Raw genomic sequence first — 18,740 nt, forward strand, 5'->3', positions numbered from 1 at the left:
CAAAATGTTTGATTTGCTGATATGTTACTTTTCTGAGTATTTAAAATTATGTCTATTTCGTTTTGTGTACTAAAATTTCACATGAGTTTCAGGGATGTGACCTGGATCTGGCATAGCTCAAAAGGATTGCAGATGAGATTTTCCCTGATCTTTCCCATTTAATAGACAAATTTTAACTCCTGTCTCCAGTCTGAATTTGTCTCAGCAGATCTTCACCTGTTTAACTCTGTCCGGGATCAGCTGTGGACTGCAAGCTGAGATCTGGACTTCCTGGAAACTGACATGATTGCTCCCTGCCTCTTCGGGTGGATCAACGAACCAGATGCTTGGGACTTCCCCATTGCCCAGCCTTTGACTGGCATTTCAGCCTTCCTAGCCCCTGATGCCTACGGTCCAATGGTCAGCTCGAAGAAGCTCCAGAAGACGGATCTACACCCAAATCCCCCCTAGCAGGCTGAAATGCTAAGTCAAAAGAGGCTCCCTAGCATTAGCTATTGTCTTGGACATCTGCTTAGCTGAAATGGACACTAATATTGCAGCAACTGGGCTAAAAGCCTCCAGAGATCCTGTAATCTCCTTGGCTTACTACCCCTATATCCACCCTGAAGGGACCCCAGATCCCATTATAAAAAATAATCTATAAGATACAAGGGGTCATATCTGGAAGACCCAAGATTGGGTCTTCAAATGATCATAGGAAAGGGGGAAATGAGAGACCAAAAGATAAGCAGCGATTGTTATGTAGAGTAGGCGCAGTATAGCGGTAAGTTCCCTGAGGGGATAGCTACCTCCGCTGCATTCTTTCCCGCCTTCCGGTTCCGGGTGGGTACGTGACCCTGCTCACAATCTGCCTTCCCGCCTTCCCTGTTCTGGGTACGTGACTTAACTACGGCTTTGTTCAAACCACCCAATCAGAGCCCTGTAACTGCTTCTCGCTTCTGTAACCGCGCCTCCTGCTCCCGAGCCCTATAAAAACCCGTCACCCTAACCGAGAGGCGCGCAAGTCCTCCGATAGGCTTGGTCGCCCCGGGTACCCGTGTATCAAAATAAACCTCTTGCGGCTTGCATCCGAAGGCTGGTCTCGCTGTTCCTTGGGAAGCGGGGTCTCCCCGTCTAGATAGGCTCCAGGGAGTCTTTCAATGTAATTTGTTTCAAAAAAATTTAAAAACATAATAATGAAGATGCTCTTAATATAATAAAGCAAACCGCAGAAAGCATCTGAAATACGCTACCTAGCAGTGCTCCAAAGTAGATACTAAGACTCATAACCAAACCTTCGGCAGAGTGCAGGGAATCATATGAAAGAAGGGGAGTTTGATGTGGAAAGGATAGGAGCTCCACAAGGACCAAACAAATCTGGGCACAGGGTCTTTTCTGAGATGGACACTCAACCAAAGTCCATGAGAGGATAAAACCTAGAACCTCTGCTCGGATGTGACCCGTGATAGCTCAGTAATCAATTGGTTTCCCATAGTAAGGGAAACAAGGACTATTTCTAACAGGAACTCAATGACTGGCTCTTTGACCTCCCCACCTCCCAAGGGAGGAGCAGTACTGTTAGGCCACAGAGGAGGACTTTGCAGCCAGTCCTGAAAACACCTGACAAAAGGGAGTCATATGAAAGGGGAGGAGGTCCTCCCCTATCAGTGGACTTGGAAAGGGGCAGGGAGGAGATGAGGGAGGGAGGGTGGGATTGGGGAGGGAATGAGGGATACAGCTGGGACACAGAATTAACAAAATGTAACTAATGAGAAAAATAAAATTATAAAAAATATATATAATAAAGCAAATAAACATAAAGTTTCATGCTCATTATTTGAGAATGAATAATTTGAGAAGAGGTAAAGACATAATTCTGAAATGGAAATTCAAAAAGTAAGACTCCAGGTCCTCTTTCTTGTTTGTCTTCTTTAGGTGTACAGACTTTAGTATGTTTATCCTATCATCTAGGTCTAGTACCCACTTATAAGTGAGTTTATACCATGTGTGTCTTTCTGCTGCTGGGATACCTCATTCAGGATGATCTTTTCTAAATCCCACCATTTGCCTGCAAATTTCATGATTTTCTTGTTTTTAATTGCTGAGTAAAATGTACGAGCGTTTCTGTATCCATTCCTTCATTGATTGACTTCTGGGTTATTTCCAGGTTCTGGATATTACAAATAAAGCTGTTATGAGCACGGTTGAGCAAATGTCCTTTTTGTATACTTGAGCATCTTTTGGATATATGCCTAGAAGTGGTATAGCTGGATCTTGAGGAAGCCCTATTCCTAATTGTCTGAGAAAGCATCAGATTTATTTCCAGAGTGGTTGTACAAGTTTACATTCATACCAGCAATGGATAATTCCCCTTTCCTCACTTAGAAAGACAAATGGGATGGACATTGGAAGTAGGAGAAAACAAGTAACAGGACAGGAGCCTACTGCAGAGGGCCCCTGAAAGACTCTGCCTAGCAGTGTATCAAAGCAGATGCTGAGACCCATAACCAAACTTTGCACAGAGTGCATGGAATCATATGAAAGAAGGGGAAGTTAATATGACCTGGAGAGGACAGGATCTCCACAAGGACCAAATATATTTGGGTACAGGGGTCTTTTCTGAGACTGTTTCTCCAACCAGGGACCATGTATGGATATAACCTAGAACCCCCGCTCTGATGTAGCCCATGGTAACTCAGTATCCAAGTGAGTATCCTAGTAAGGGGAACAGGGACTATTTCTGACATGAACTCAATGGCTGGCTATTTGACCCAACCCCCCAAGGGAGGAGCAGCTTTGCTAGGCCACAGGAGAGAAGGACATTGGAGCAGTCCTGAAGATACCTGATAAACTAGGATCATATGGAAGGAGAGGAGGACCTCCCATATCAGTGGACTTGGAAAGAGGCAGGGAGGAGATGAGCGAGTGAGGGTGGGATTGGAAGGGAATGAGGGAGGGGCTACGGCTGGGATAAAAAGTAAATAATTTGTGATTAATATAAAAAAACAAATTATAAAAAAGACAAAACCCTTTGAAAGAAATTAGTAAAGATCAATAAGTTCCTTATGGGCTTGCAATGGGTTTTCATAAAATGTTGATCATCAACTATCAGGCATGGATGTTGCTGCAAAGGGCCTTATCCCTCCTAAACTACTTGCTTCTAGGAGAGGCAAAATCATTGCCTTTCAGTTGTGCATCCACTTTTGACCCCATCAGGATCCAATGGATTGTTCCAATTCAGTGGGTACAATAGACAGCCTTATTAAGTCACAGAGAGAGAGAGAGATGCACAGACATACACATCAAAAAATCTGGGAAAGAGAATACTAGGAAATGGGGGAGGAGTTAAGAAGGGTTATAAGGATGGAAGTGAGATGAGAGAGATTATGAGATTATGGAGAGCATAAATATAATTCATTATATAGATGTGTGAAATTTTTCACGAACAAAATATAAGATTTTAAGAAAAAACTATAATTACACAAACATTATGGAAGTAACTGGCCACTATCTGATTAGCTTTAAGGACCACTCCATGAGATGGAACCCATAATTAACATTGCTCAGGTGGCCATGAACCTGAGACTACAAAGACTATAGACCCAAGGGTAAACCAAATTATTTTTCTGCTAAAGAAGCATAGCAATAAAATGACTTCAAAGGGCATTCTGTTACACCCATAAATCAGTGTCTCACTCAACCATCATTGGAGAAGCTTCTTCTTGCTGTAGATGAGAACTAACACAGAGACTCACAACTGGAAATTGTACAGAGTTAGAGACTTTGGAATACTTGGTCCTAAATGAGATGTCTACATCAAATTACTCCTATTAGGACTCAGAGAGCCATGTAGAAGAGGCAGAAAGACTGTAAGATCCAGAGGGATGGAGGACACCAAGGAAACCGGGTCTTCCAGAAACAGTAGGAGTGAGGCACATATGAATTCATAGACTGTGGCTGCAGGCACAGGGCCTGTACAGATTCAAACCAACAGGGTTCTAGCCCTGAGAAAGGGGGAGGGAACAAAATCACCCATGCTTAATCACAAAGCTCTCTCCAATTGAGAACTGTTTGCAAAGAAAGAATTAGTTGTCTTCAATGGAGTCTCACTGGGTATATGAAACACACTGAATGGAAGGCCTCATGCCCAATAGTCGATGGCCAAGACAAAGCAAACTCAATGTTGCTTTCATAGATTTTTTTTTTTTTTTTGTATCATACTGTTTTGTTTGGGCATTTTATTTATCTTATTGGTCTTTTGTTTGTATATTATAGCTTCTGATTTTTATTTTCAGAGGTTTTATTTTTGTGTGTTTGTGTGTTTCTTTTGTTTTTTTTTTTCCTGCTTTAACTATTATTATAGTTTCTTTGATTTTCATAGTTTCCTTTTCTTACTAATGAGAGGAAATGTCAATGAGTTGGATGAGTCAATAGGTGGGGAAGATTTGGGAAGAGATGGGGGAAGAGAAACTGTGATCTAATTATATTGGAAGAGTTTTCAATAAAAAACACACAATTTTATAAAATTTATATTTTAGCCCTTGTTTCTATAATTGGTGTAAAATACACATGTTCCTAAACACATATATAAACACAACCTGCTCAAGCTACTATTGTTATGTGCATACATATGATTTTAATACTGATAATCTATTATCTGTAACAGTATTTGGAATATAATAAAGCTTAAATAATGTTATGGGCTTTACTTGCTAATTTTATGTCAAGTTGGCACTAGCTAGGGTTATCTAAAAGGAAGGAACCTCAACTGAGAAAATGCATCTGTAAGATCTATCCATAAGGCGTTTTTGTGATTACTGATGGATGGGGAGGGCCCAGTCCATGTGTCATCCCTGGGCTGGTAGCCAGGGTTCTGTGAGAAAGCAGGCTGAGCAAGCCATGAGAAGACAGTAAGCAGCACCTCTTCACGGCCTCTGCATCACTTCTTACCTCCAGGTTCCAGCCCTGCTTGAATTTCTGTCCTGACCTAGTTAATAACGGATTACAACGTAGAAGTGTAAGGCAACTATACCATTTCCTCACTGGCTTGCTTTGGTCATTGTGTTTCATCACAGCAATAGAAACCCTAAAAAGGACATAGCCCAAAGTGAAAAACTATCTATCTCAATGAACAATAGACCAGGACTGGTAGTTACTGAGAATAAGTCTGTATCTGAAATGCTGAATAAACAATAGATCGATGTCATTCAGGGATTATAAGGAGTGAGGAGAGCTTTCAAGAAAAATATTTACAACCTTTTAGAATATAATAGGGCACCATGATATCATGTGAAGAAGTGAAGAAGAGTAAAGAAGAATCCAAACAAGGGCCATGTTGAATAAAGCTATCTCTTGCCAGTTTCTTACTTCATTGTGTTTTTGTATGTACTGAAATATTCCAGTTCTCCTTTTTGCTTCATGATGGATAGTACAATATTCTAACATTTAATTAATAATACTTATTTTAATTTTTGAGAGGCAATAATTGGTCTTTGTCAAATTAACTCTATATTTCTCTCTCTCAGTCTGTCTGTCTCTCCCTACCTGCTTTCCCCACTACACGTGTATACTGGACATTCGACTGTAATCTCTGCTATTACTCTGACTGTGCTTTCAGCATTTGCGCCTTTGTGTTTTGATGTAAAAGTTTTACTTTTTCTTATTATTGACTATTTCACCCTTTCTATTTCATATTTCTATTTTTAGTACTATGCATAAAATATTCTACATGAATTCAAATTACTTTTGTCTACCTCCAGGAAAAAGTAAGTCCGTGAAAACTCTCACTGAATTATACCATGTAAATTAAATTTAGAGATAACTTTTGTTATTTTATCTTTCATTTTCATTAACTTATTTCTTTTTTATTTATTTATTTATTTTTTTCAATGCAGTTTATTCAGGAACATTGAACAATCCTCGGACCCCGGGGAAAGCCAGCCCACAGCTTAAATAGCCTCTGGGTAGCCAACCCTGGCGTGCCACGGGGGCAATGCAGATAGGTCCACATACATGGAAGCAAGCCAGATCCTCGGCCTTAGCCAAATGTGGAGTTGTTCGTGACAGAGAGCACTCACCATCGGGAAGGTGGAAGGCTGAAACCAGCTCCATCTTTAAGGCATAGCATTCTGCAGCTCTCTACAGTTCCCCCTTTTTGTTTTAGACGCATCAGGCAAAAGTAGAGGTCTGAAACAAAAAGGGGGAACTTATTTCTTATTAGCTTATTAACTTTTACTATTTTACTTGTTTCTGATGCTGTTGTTAGTTTATTTCATTCATCTTCAACTGATGCAATAAAATAAAATGTATATGAAGCAATCTTTTAAAATTTTATTATTTTTTAAATTATGTAGATGCACGTGCTGGTGTGCAGGTGTGTGTGCGTGCCAGTTCGAGTGCCTGTGGAAGCCAAGAGAGGGTGGAGGATCTTCTGGATATGGAGTTATAGTTACAGCCCAGAAAACAACTTTTCCTTTTCTTTTCTTTTTTAATTTAAACTTTTTTATATAATATGTTTTGATTGTATTATTTTCCTTCCCCCAACTCCTTAAAGATCCTACTCACCCCCTTATCCACCCAACTTCAAGTTTTTTCTAGATGTCTGTCTTTCTTTCATCACAAGCCCCTCCTCCCCAAAAATTAAAATTCAAACAAGAGCAAATCTTTTAAAAACAGCCTTAAAAAGAAATTGCAAAATATATTCAATTGAGATTTCAGACGCACTCACTTACCTGTCCTGACAAGTAGCCTTTATGTGTGCATTGTCCTTCCCTTCTAATTACATCTATAGAGTGATGGAAAACTTCTTAAGTTTCTTCCACTTTATAAAAAATAATAATTTTATACAGGTAGATGTCCTTGAACAGGAGGAAGCAATGAAATGATAATTTCTCTTATTTGAGGAGAATGACTCATTGTGAAGAAAATCCCTTTCACTGTTCTTTCTGATACAGTAAAGTCCCTATCGCATTTCACTAGCTGGACCCAGTTGTTGTGCTTTGCAGGAACGCTGCATGGAACTACCTGAGCATTATGTATGGTCTTCACATTATTTAGTTCTTGTTTACATTGTAGTATTTTGTATGAAATGGTGATGCTTGGCTATACTTTGTTCTATCTCTAATGACAATGATGAATGCTATATTTAGGTGTTTCTCTCTCTCTCAGAAAAGAAAAAAACAAAAACAAAAACAGATAGATGTTCCTCTCTCATCCAAATAAAACAATGTCCAAATCTTCCCATGTTTTTGTTTGGGTTGATATATAGAAGATTATTTGAACTTTATTATTTATTCTGTGGATTGTGTAGTTTAATTTTCTTTTTTTTTTCTTTTCCATAATTTTATTTTTCTCATTAGTTACATTTTGTTAATTTTGTATCCCAGCTGTATCCCTCATTCCCTCCCCAATCCCACCCTCCCTCCCTCATCTCCTCCCTGCCCCTTTCCAAGTCCACTGGTAGGGGAGGACCTCCTCCCCTTTCATATGACTCCCTTTTGTCAGGTGTTTTCAGGACTGGCTGCAAAGTCCTCCTCTGTGGCCTAACAGTACTGCTCCTCCCTTGGGAGGTGGGGAGGTCAAAGAGCCAGTCAAAAAAAGCTATTGATTTTCTTCCAGAATTTAGAAAGTATGGGGATAAGTTAGAAGTTTCGTTCTTTTGTTTTATATGGCTAAATTATCTTTTCCAAGTGCTCGAGTTGGCTCTTTGGTCTCCCCACCCCCGAAGGGAGGAGCAGTCCTGTTAGGCCACAGAGGAGGGCTTTGCAGCCAGTCCTGAAGATACCTGATAAAACAGGATCAGATGAATGGGGAGGAGGTCCTCCCCTATCAGTGGACTTGGAAAGGGGCATGGTGGAGATGAGGGAGGGAGGGAGGGACTGGGAGGGAATGAGGGATCAGGACATGGCTGGGATACAGAGTTAATAAAATGTAACTGATAAAAAATAATTAAAAAAAGATGCTTTTAAAATAAAAAAAAAGAAAAAAGAAAACACTTTTTAAGCTATCTGAGTCAATGCCTAAACACAGAAGGTTATCAATAAATACTTCTTTTGCATGCATGCTCTATCTAACTTTCAAAGACATTTTCGCTTATCTTTCACCCTCTATGTATGTATTAAGGTAATAATTTTCATAAAACTCACCAAGAAAGTATTGATCTTGAAGTAGAGATTCTGCTTCTAGAACAAAACATTTAAATCTGGCCAGCCTTAGTTGGACGCAACTTCAATTCTTTTGTTGTGTATACCCAAAGTTGTATCTCTTTTTTTATATCACCATAAGTAGCTGAATGCTTTCATGAAAATTTTAATAGATAAAAATGTAAACAATACCTCTCAAGGAAATCAAAGCCAGGTTCTAAAACTGCAGGGCTTCCTATTCAGAGGAAAACAAAAGTAGTTATAATAAACATAACTTTTGAACTTCTAAGATTGTCTGATAAGCCACATAGAAGACTATGGCTTGAGCTAATCTTCTCTGAAAGCGCTTTGAACAAATTGCTGTTAACACTCAGGTCTGACAGTTTAATGTTATTACACTACAAAATATATGTCCTTTTCCAAAATAAGTGTGTTTTAGAATAGCAGTACAGATGTCATCAAGGGGCAAGATTATCACAAGATAATTAGACCCCAGAGAGTTTATAAGCTCTTGGCTCACGAGAGCAGTATTGCAAGCTTGTCTTATTAAATAACTGTAAGGAAGTCAAAGTCAACTATAAATACACGCATTTCTTGGTAATTACTTTAAAAACTATAAACTAGAGGTACACGCCAATGTTCTGAGATAATAGGGTCTCTCTTTTACCCCAGAGTGTCTAAACATAACTTAGAAAATCAACTTTCAAAGTGAATCTCAAATAAGAATGTGGAAAGAAAACCCTCTAATTTCTCTTTGCTAACATTTTTAGGTTAGCTGCTTTTAGGATGTTTTTCAGTTCTGCTAAATGAATTTCTGAGTTCCAAGAAAGGATTAGTTGACCCATTTTCATGAAAATATAAGAACCTAACTGCATGCAGTTCCAGTATGTGCCATGTTTATATAAATATATATTTATGTAAATATAAACATTAATTTATTTATATATAAAATATACATATATAGGTATAGATATAAATTCCCCTTTCCTGAAAGGTCTCTTTTCTCTGCATTGCCAAACTACAACAGCAACACCATCTCTAGATGTGTTTCCAATTTTTTCAAGACAGTTGTATCATACGTTCTGTGCAATCTTCTTGCACCATCCCTGACTTCCTTATCTCCTCAACACAAACATAGAATTAGCTTTTCTTAGGCATTCTAATAGACTCATGATTAATTTTAGGAACTTGGTAATATGAGTGCATGTTAGCCATATACAGACTATTTTTGTACATCAGACTCAAAATAAGTAATCTAAATCTCCATTTTCTACAATGTTTCTGTGTACAGTGTAGTTGTTCAATCAAAACCTACTGCACAGGCGGATAAAAAGAGGAGGCAGGTTGTACTGACTACAGAATTGAAAAGAAGTCATCTACTCTCCTGCCCTGCCTTTACCCACTGATCCCATTCTTAGTAGAAGAATGAAACTATTCTCTTTTCCCACGAGAAGCTATAAGGGTAAATGGAAGTTTTGTTGGCTTATTACAAAATTCTACCTATGTTTAGAGGCGAGAAAAGGAACAGCAAGACTCCGTCTTCTTTCACTGTGAAGGGGGATTCACTATCTATTTCCCATGATATTTTTAAACCTTTTCTAAACACGCTTTAGCTCTACTAGAGCCCTGATTTATCTAAGTGCTTATAATGGGACCAGGAGTGATTAGGCAATCTAATAAATTAAAATTACAAATTTTGTGAGGTCAATCTCTGTGAGCCCCTATGAATCCAGGTTATTTCATTATGGGGGTTTTCTTGTGGTGTCCTTGACTGCTCTGGCTCTTCTGACTAGACCTCTCTTGACCCCTCTTGCTCCTTCCTCTCTCTTTTGCAGAATTTCCAAGCTCCAACTAATGTTAAGCTTTGGATCTCTGCATCTGTTTCCATCAGTCTCTCTGATGACAATTGTAGTTGCATCAACCTATGACTGTAGTTGAATATCATTAGAAATCATTTCATTTAACTTTCTTTCTTTCTTTCTTTCTTTCTTTCTTTCTTTCTTTCTTTCTTTCTTTCTTTCTTTCTTTCTTTCTTTTTCTTTCTTCCTTTATTTCTTTTATTCCTCCTTTCTTTCTTGTGAGTAGTGAGGTTCTATTCTAGGTCTCTGGGCTATGCAGACTGTATCCTGGACCTCAGGCAGTGTGAGCGGTGGGCTCCCAACTAGGGAAACTATATGGTTTCACCTAGTCTCTTTTCATATATGTAGTGCAGTTCGGTCTTCTTGTGGGACTCCATACATTGGAAGCAGGGCCTATCTCTGGCTTTTCTTTCTTTCTTTCTTTCTTTCTTTCTTTCTTTCTTTCTTTCTTTCTTTCTTTCTTTCTTTCTTTTTTTGCCTGCTTTTGGGACCCTTTGCCTCCTACTGTGTTGGCTTGCCCAGCCTTAATATGGAGGGTGGTGCCTAGTCTTACTGCAACGTAATATACTATATTTGGTTCTCATCCTTGGGAGACCTGTCTTTGACTAAAGAAAAATGGAGGAAGATTTGATAGGATATGGAAAGGGGATATGGGAGGAGGCACTGGGAGGAGAGTAGAGAGGGGAAACTTCAGTTGGGATGTGTATATATATATATATATATATATATATATATATATGTAGAGAGAGAGAGAGAGAGAGAGAGAGAGTTGATGGAATTATGTGATCCACCTTCTTGACTGTGGGCTGAACCTGACTTGTTTTGACAAAGGTAGCAGCAATTCGAAGATTCTAGGTAGATGACTAAATTGCTTAAAGTGTAGTGTTTCTTCATGGAGTTTCAACTCTGTCTGTCTTTTTCTTTGTCCCTTCCCCACCCCACCCCCAATTGAACCTCATTCTAACAGATTCCATGCAACACAAAACTTTAGGTGGCTTCCAAGAGATTAGAGTGTTCTCTGAAATCTTCAGTTCTGCAGTGGACAGAAGCGAAACTTTGTGTACCACCCAATGGCATAAGAAAACCAATCTTTCAGTCCTCAGAGAAGAGGGCTCATCAGCCACTCTTGGTTGGCAGCTTTGTGCAACTCCTTGCGGAGGATTCAGCTGAAGTTGTTTAAGACTCTCAACCTCCAGGAACTGAAATAATATAAGGTTATAGTTTCAAACACTTTAATCTGTGGTGATTGATATATAGGGACTCAAAGAGCAGGTAAGGATGAAACTTTACATGCTAATTATTTACCTAACAAAGCATTAAACAGCTATTGGTGGATGAGAATTTGAACTGAAAATCTAACTAGCACAATGTCTTCTTTTTTCTAATTTTTATTTTATTGTTTTTTTATGATTTATTCACTTTGTTTCTCTGTTGTAGCCCCCTTCCTCATCTCCTTCTGGTCCTACTCTCCCTTCCTCTTCGCCTCCTAACCTCCTCCTTTAGCACTGAAAAGGGGGAGTCCTCCTCCCCTACTCTCTGACCCTAGCCTACCAATTTTAATCAGGACTGCCTGGATTCTCTTCCTCTCTGGCCTGGTAAGGCCACCCTGGCAGGGAGAAGTGATCAAAGAACAGGCAACTGAGTTCATGTCAGAGACTGCCTGGTACCTATGGGCTACATCTGCTCAGAGGGTCTAGCTGCTCACCATGCATGGTCCTTGGTTGATGCATCAGTCTCTGCATTCCCCCAGGTCCATAATTTTTGGCTTTGTTGGTCTCTTTGTGAAGCTCCTGTCCCCTCTGGGTACTTCTATTAGCCCCTTCTTCCATAAGATTCCCCGTGCTCTGCTGAAAATTTGGCTGTGAGTCTCTGCATCTGCTTTGATCCCTTGATGGGTGGAATTTTTCACAGGGCATTTGTGGTAGGTTCCCATCCTTTTCTTTTTCTTCCAGGCCCACTGGTGTCTATCATGTTTGCCTTTGTGAATGAGAGTGAAGCACCATACCTAGAGTCCTCCTTGTTTTTTAGCTTCTTTAGGTTTGTCGATTGCAGAATGTTTATCCTGTATTATATGGTTAATATCCACTTATATGTTAGTATATATGATGCATGTCTTTCTGCTTCTGGGATACCTCACTTAAGATGATCTTTTCTAGTTCCCTCCATTTGTCTGCAAATTTCATGTAGTATTCCATAGTATAAATGTACCACATTTTCTGTATCTATTCTTTGGTTGAGGGAAATCTAGATTGTTCCTGGATTCTGGCTATTACAAATAAGGCTACTATGAACATAGTTGAGTAAATGTCCTTGTTGTATGGTGGAACATTTTTCCAGTATATTCCCAGGAGTGGTATAACTGGGTTTTGAAGGAACCCTCTTCCATTGCTGGTGGGAGTACAAACTTGTACAACCACTTTGGAGATCAATCTGGCAGTTTCTTAGAATGAAGTCTTACTTCTAACCAGTGAGTCCATCCTACAATCTCTGCATTAGGTTAGAAGCTCCCAGAATTATCTGACCTTCACATTTAAGAGAAGCAATACTATAATTCAACACTATAACTTTACTTGCCTACAGAATCAAGTAAAGACAGTTATTCTGATGTTTACTTTGACAATCACGATAACTTGAAGACAAACCGTCAAACTTAATCACACTTGTTTTTCTTTGCAAAGTAAATACAGAAAGATCAATTTTAGAATTGTTTTGAAGATAAAATGATGAACCATATTTATATAATCTAATACCATATTGACACAAAAATAATTCTATGCTTCCATCTACTAAATTTGCCCATCAGAAAATATTATCTAAATGAGCTTCACAGTGATTAAATGAGTAATTTAAATAATGTTTCAGAATTGATTGTTTTTCCTGAGAAAACCAGCAACATATTTTTAAATATAATGCTAAGCTTTTCATTTTATCTATTATAGGTGGAAGAAATAATTTTGTTCGTAAGAACTGTTTATTGTCAGATATGGTAGTGGTTCATGCTTGTAATTCTAGTACTTGGAAGGTAGAAGCAAGAAAATGAGGAGTTCCACATCATGCTTAGCTACACAGCAAGTTCCAATCAATTTTGAAATACATGAGGCCAGGTATTAAAAGACAAGCTAACAAATGAATAAATGAACACAAAACAAAGACCATTAGATTTATAGAACCAATCAAGATACGTGATATGGCTTGCTCTTCCTTCAGAAAGCTGGAAGGAATGAACGAGTTAAAAACTGTGGCTGGCAAGCTCCCTTAAATCAAATGCTTGTTATCAGCAACAAAGAAGTAGTATTGGGCTGGCTGAGAGATAGAACAGTAGGTTAAACATACAGGCAGTGACTATTGCACAATTCTTCTAAACACAAAAAAGGGGGTTGAGGACAATTATGAAGTCTTTTATGGGAAGTGCTTCACAGAGCTACAATGAAAACGCAATGTAGTGGCACTCACCATATTAGCCCACAGTTAAACTTACACAAATAAGAGTATTTTCAATTTGTTTAAAAGTCTCCAAGGAGTGTGTGTGGGGGGGCTTATAATTGTAGAAAAACAAAGTGTTTTAATGAAGCCTAAAGAAAAATGTTTTTGCCTTTTATTGAATCTAGTGGAGCAGAGGCCACTGGTGGAAAGCAAAGCCCTGATGATGAAGAACATATAAGGAGAAGGATTCTTTAAAAAGAAATTTGGTGGTTTGGTTGTAGAATATTTCAAAACCTGGGATGAAACACAACACAACTCTATTAACGTTTGAGAATAGATACAAGTGGATCTCAACAAAATGTAAACTATTCCCAGTGACTCAAAGATACATTATACTGGGTAATCTGTCCAATATAATGTCTGAGCTCTCTGTTGAAACACAGAGAGAAGACCGAGTGAATTTTACCCTTTCACAGAATTCTTAGAAACATTTGTGTAGAGAAATTTTAATCCAGAAACATTGTTGCTTTGACAAGGGATCACATGCAAGACCTAGGTCTGTATGATCTAGCTGGAATGAAACAACTTTAATCTCCCTGACTAGAATACAGACATACCATTAGTACACACCTTTAGTCCCAAACAGTGAAGGTAAGGTTAGTTTGAAGAAAGCACCCATGTTTGAAAGTGATGTCTAATTGAGGGCAGACAAAGACATGGATCACAGAACGATTTGACAGAAAGAGTCAGAGATGGGATACACCCAACAAATAGGAGGACAAGAATGAGAAGCTAGTTAAGAGCAAGACAGTAGAGTTAAGATAGAGAGTAGGGTACAGTAGAGAGAGAGAGTAGAGAAGACAATACAGTAGAGTGTGGTAGAGAGTTTAGTAGAGAAGACAGTTGAGTTCAGTCAGTGAGTTGGGAGTCAGTTTGGTGCAGTTCAGTTGAATGCAGTTGAGTTTGTACAGTGAATGCAGTGCAGTATAGCAATTCAGTGAGAATTCAAGTGAACTCAGACTGAATCAGTTAGCTTCGAGAGGAGTTTAAGCCAGAACAGTTGAGTAAACCAGTAAGCCAGAAGTCGGGAAGAACTAGAAAAAGTGAACTTATTCAGTAGTAAGCCTCTGACACAATCACAACAAGTGAATAACAGTTATTTTCACACATTTTAAAGGCTTTTATGGAGAAATACAAATACTGAAAGCTTTGTAGCAAGAAAACATGTGGCTAGGCCCTCAAAAATAGATAAATTAAATAAATTAGTTGCATTGAAAATGCCTCACAACAAAGTTCTACATTTTTTTCTTCTTCTTCTTTTTTAGTATTATTATTATTTTTTATCAGTTACATTTTATTAACTCTGTATCCCAGCCGTGTCCCGATCCCTCATTCCCTCCCAGTCCCTCCCTCCCTCCCTCCCTCATCTCCACCGTGCCCCTTTCCAAGTCCACTGATAGGGGGGACCTCCTCCCCATTCATCTGATCCTGTTTTATCAGGTATCTTCAGGACTGGCTGCAAAGCCCTCCTCTGTGGCCTAACAGGACTGCTCCTCCCTTCGGGGGTGGGGAGACCAAAGAGCCAGTCATTGAGTTCCTGTTAGAAATAGTCCTTGTTCCCCTCACTTTGGGAAACCAATTGGTTACTGAGCTACCACAGGCTACATCTGAGTGGAGGTTCTAGGTTATATCCATACATGGTCCTTGGTTGAATGTCAGTCTCAGAAAAGACCCTGTGCCCAGATATATTTGGTCCTTGTGGAGCTCCTATCCTTTCCCCATCAGACTAACTCCCCTTCTTTCTTATGATTCCCTGTACTCTGCCAAAGGTTTGGTCATGAGTCTTTGCTTTGAAAACACTGCTAGTTAGAGTCTTTCAGATGCGCTCAGTAGACTCCTGTCATACGTTCAATGCACATCCCATCTGTCTTTCTAAATGAGGATTGATCATCTTACCCCATGTCCGCTCAATTGATTATCTTTTTTAGGTGTATATATTTCATTATGTTTATCATATCATATCTTATAGGTCTATATAAGTGAGTATATCCCATGTTTGTCTTTCTCCTTCTGGGATATTTCACTCAGAATGATCTTTTCTAGGTCCCACCATTTGCCTGCAAATTTCATGATTTCCTCCTTTTTGATTGCTGAGTAGTATTCCATTGTGTAAAAATACCACAATTTCTGTACCCATTCCTCCGTTGATGGACATCTGGGTTGTTTCCAGGTTCTGGCTATTACAAATAAAGCTGCTATAAACATAGTTGAGCAAGTATCCCTTTTGTGTCCTTGAACAAACCTTGGGTATATACCTAGCAGTGGTATAGCTGGGTCTTGAGGAAGCACTATTCCTAATTGTCTTAGAAAGCGCCAGATAGCTTTCCAGAGTGGTTGTACCAGTTTACATTCCCACCAGCAGTGGAGGAGGGTTCCCCTTTCTCCACAACCTCTCCAGCATGTGTTATCACTTGAGTTTTTCATCTTGGCCATTCTGATGGGTGTAAGGTGATATCTCAGGGTCGTTTTGATTTGCATTTCCCTGATGGCTAATGAGGATGAGCATTTCTTTAAGTGTTTTTCTGCCATTCGATATTCCTCTGTCGAGAATTCTCTGTTTAGCTCTGTTCCCCATTTAAGTGGATTACTTGGTTTGCTGCTTTTCAGCTTCTTTAGTTCTTTGTATATACTGGATATTAGTCCTCTGTCAGATAAAGGGTTAGTGAAGATTCTTTCCCCATCTGTAGGCAGTCGTTTTGTTTTGATGACGGTATCCTTTGCTTTACAGAAACTTTTCAGTTTCATGTGGTCCCATTTATTGATTGTTGCTTTTAGAGCCTGTGCTGTTGGTGTTCTGTTCAGGAAGTTGTCTCCTGTGCCAATGAGTTCTAGGCTGTTCCCCACTTTTTCTTTCCAATTGATTTAGGGTATCTGGTTTTATGTTGAGGTCCTTGATCCACTTTGACTTTAGTTTTGTACAGGGTGATAAATATGGATCTATTTTCATTTTTCTGCATGTAGACATCCAGTTGGTCCAACACCATTTGTTGAAGATGCTGTCTTTTTTTCCATTGAATGGATTTGGCTTCTTTGTCATATATCGAGTATTCATAGGTGTGTGGATTTAGTTCTGGGTCTTCTATGCGGTTCCATTGATCCTCCTTTCTGTTTCTATGCCAATACCATGCAGTTTTTATTACTGTTGCCCTGTAGTACAGCTTGAGATCAGGGATGGAGATACCTCCAGATGATCTGTTGTTGTACAGGATCGTTTTGGAGATTCTAGGTTTTTTGTTTCTCCATATGAAGCTGAGAATCTTTTTTTCAAGGTCTGTAAAGAATTGAGTTGGTATTTTGATGGGAATTGCATTGGATCTGTAGTTTGCTTTTGGCAGTATGGCCATTTTCACACTGTTGATCCTACCAATCCATGAGCACGGGAGATCTTTCCATCTTCTGATATCTTCTTCGATTTCTTTCTTCAGAGACTTGAAGTTTTTCTCAAACAGGTCTTTTACTTGCTTGGTTAGAGTCACACCAAGGTACTTTATGTTATTAGTGGCTATTGTGAAGGGTGTTGTTTCCCTAATTTCTTTCTCAGCCTTTTTGTCTTTGGTATATAGGAGGGCTTCTGATTTTTTTGAGTTGATTTTGTATCCTGCTACTTTGCTGAAGGTGTTTATCAGCTGAAGGAGTTCTCTGGTTGAATTTTTGGGGTCGCTCATGTATACTATCATATCATCTGCAAATAATGACACTTTGACCTCTTCCTTTCCGATTTGTATCCCCTTGATCTCCTTTAGTTGTCTTATTGCTCTGGCTAGGATTTCAAGTACTATGTTGAAGAGATATGGGGACAATGGACAGCCTTGTCTTGTCCCTGATTTCAGTGGGATTGATTTAAGTTTCTCTCCATTGAGTTTGATGTTAGCTATAGGCTTGCTGTATATTGCCTAAAGTTCTACATTTTTTCAGTTTTAAATTATCTCTTTCAGATTTCAATCTTTAAAGTCAAAATGTGCATTGAGTGACCTCTTTAAATATTCAAGAGGATCATTCAAATAGGACATTTAAATGAAATAGCAAAATGTAAATAAAAGTAGCATATTGATACAAATGTCAGACTATTGCTGTGTCTTTCTAATGAATATCAAAATAATGATGGAATATCAAAAGAAACATTTAACTTTTCTGTTTTTATTTTTTTCTTTGGTTTTTATTTTTAGTTCTCAACTGATTTTGCTTTCATAAGATATTAAGAATCTGGCCCCTTCTCATAAGCGCAAATGCTCTCACACAATCATGGTCCCATTATTTCTCTCCAAGACTGTCCTAATAGCGTCATAAACATCTCAAAACTCACCACTAAAACCTGTTTGTTGTATAAGAAAAAAGGAAAAAATAACCTTATACAGTTTAACTCATATTGCTACTTTTTTTTTTTTTTCAGAAAAATTGCTGGGGTTCAGAATTTTATTCTCTATCAAGATCCTAATTCTTTGTATATTTTATAAGGTTGCCATTAGAGAGCCTGGCCATATCTCTGACTTCGACTCCTGCCACTGTCCCCTCTTGGACATCTTATCACAAGACTCATAAATAATGAAACAGTGTGTTCCTGATCCTATAATTTCTCGTACAATGCTCCCTCTGTTTATGCCTTTTTAAAAGTGGCACTATACATTCTAAATAACCATTGGTCTTTTAACATACTCTGGGACTATCCATATGCTAAATAACCCATTCTGAAAGCTTTTCTCAGGCCATTTTACTTGGTTTGGGAAACCAACTTTGTCTGTTTTGGTTAACCAAATACAACCATTACTTCTGGATTGCCCCTGAAGTTCTTGGTTCCTTACAAACAACCTATGCAGTATGTATGGACGAGCCTTCTTGTCTCAAAGCAGTGTGTCAGTGATCTGTGATTTGTGAATCTATAAAAAGGATAAATACATTTTAATAAGTGTATGTCTTTTCTTTCCAAGTTTGTCTGTGAATATAAAAATAACAAAATATTATACGTTGTAACTCTTGCTGCCTGGCAGACCCTCCCAGTGAAGTGCTCATCAGTGCAGACACCAAACGCAATGCCTTTCCAGGTTAAGGTTACTTGATCCTGACTCCAATGAGGCCAAGTCGCTCTGGCACTCTTCCACCTACAAGGTTCTAGAACTATTTCGAAACTAGAGTGCTTTATGTTCATCTTGCACCTTTTATTGCGCGGGGTTTAGGCATGAAAGTTCACTGATGCTCTCATTAGGCTTGATTTACCTATTGATATATGATTTTCTTCTCTTCCATTGAGTAAATTAGTGACTTGAGTTTTCTTCAAATTCTT

The sequence above is a fragment of the Meriones unguiculatus genome, chromosome 12 (assembly GCF_030254825.1).
Source record: "Meriones unguiculatus strain TT.TT164.6M chromosome 12, Bangor_MerUng_6.1, whole genome shotgun sequence".
Lineage (NCBI taxonomy): Eukaryota > Metazoa > Chordata > Mammalia > Rodentia > Muridae > Meriones > Meriones unguiculatus.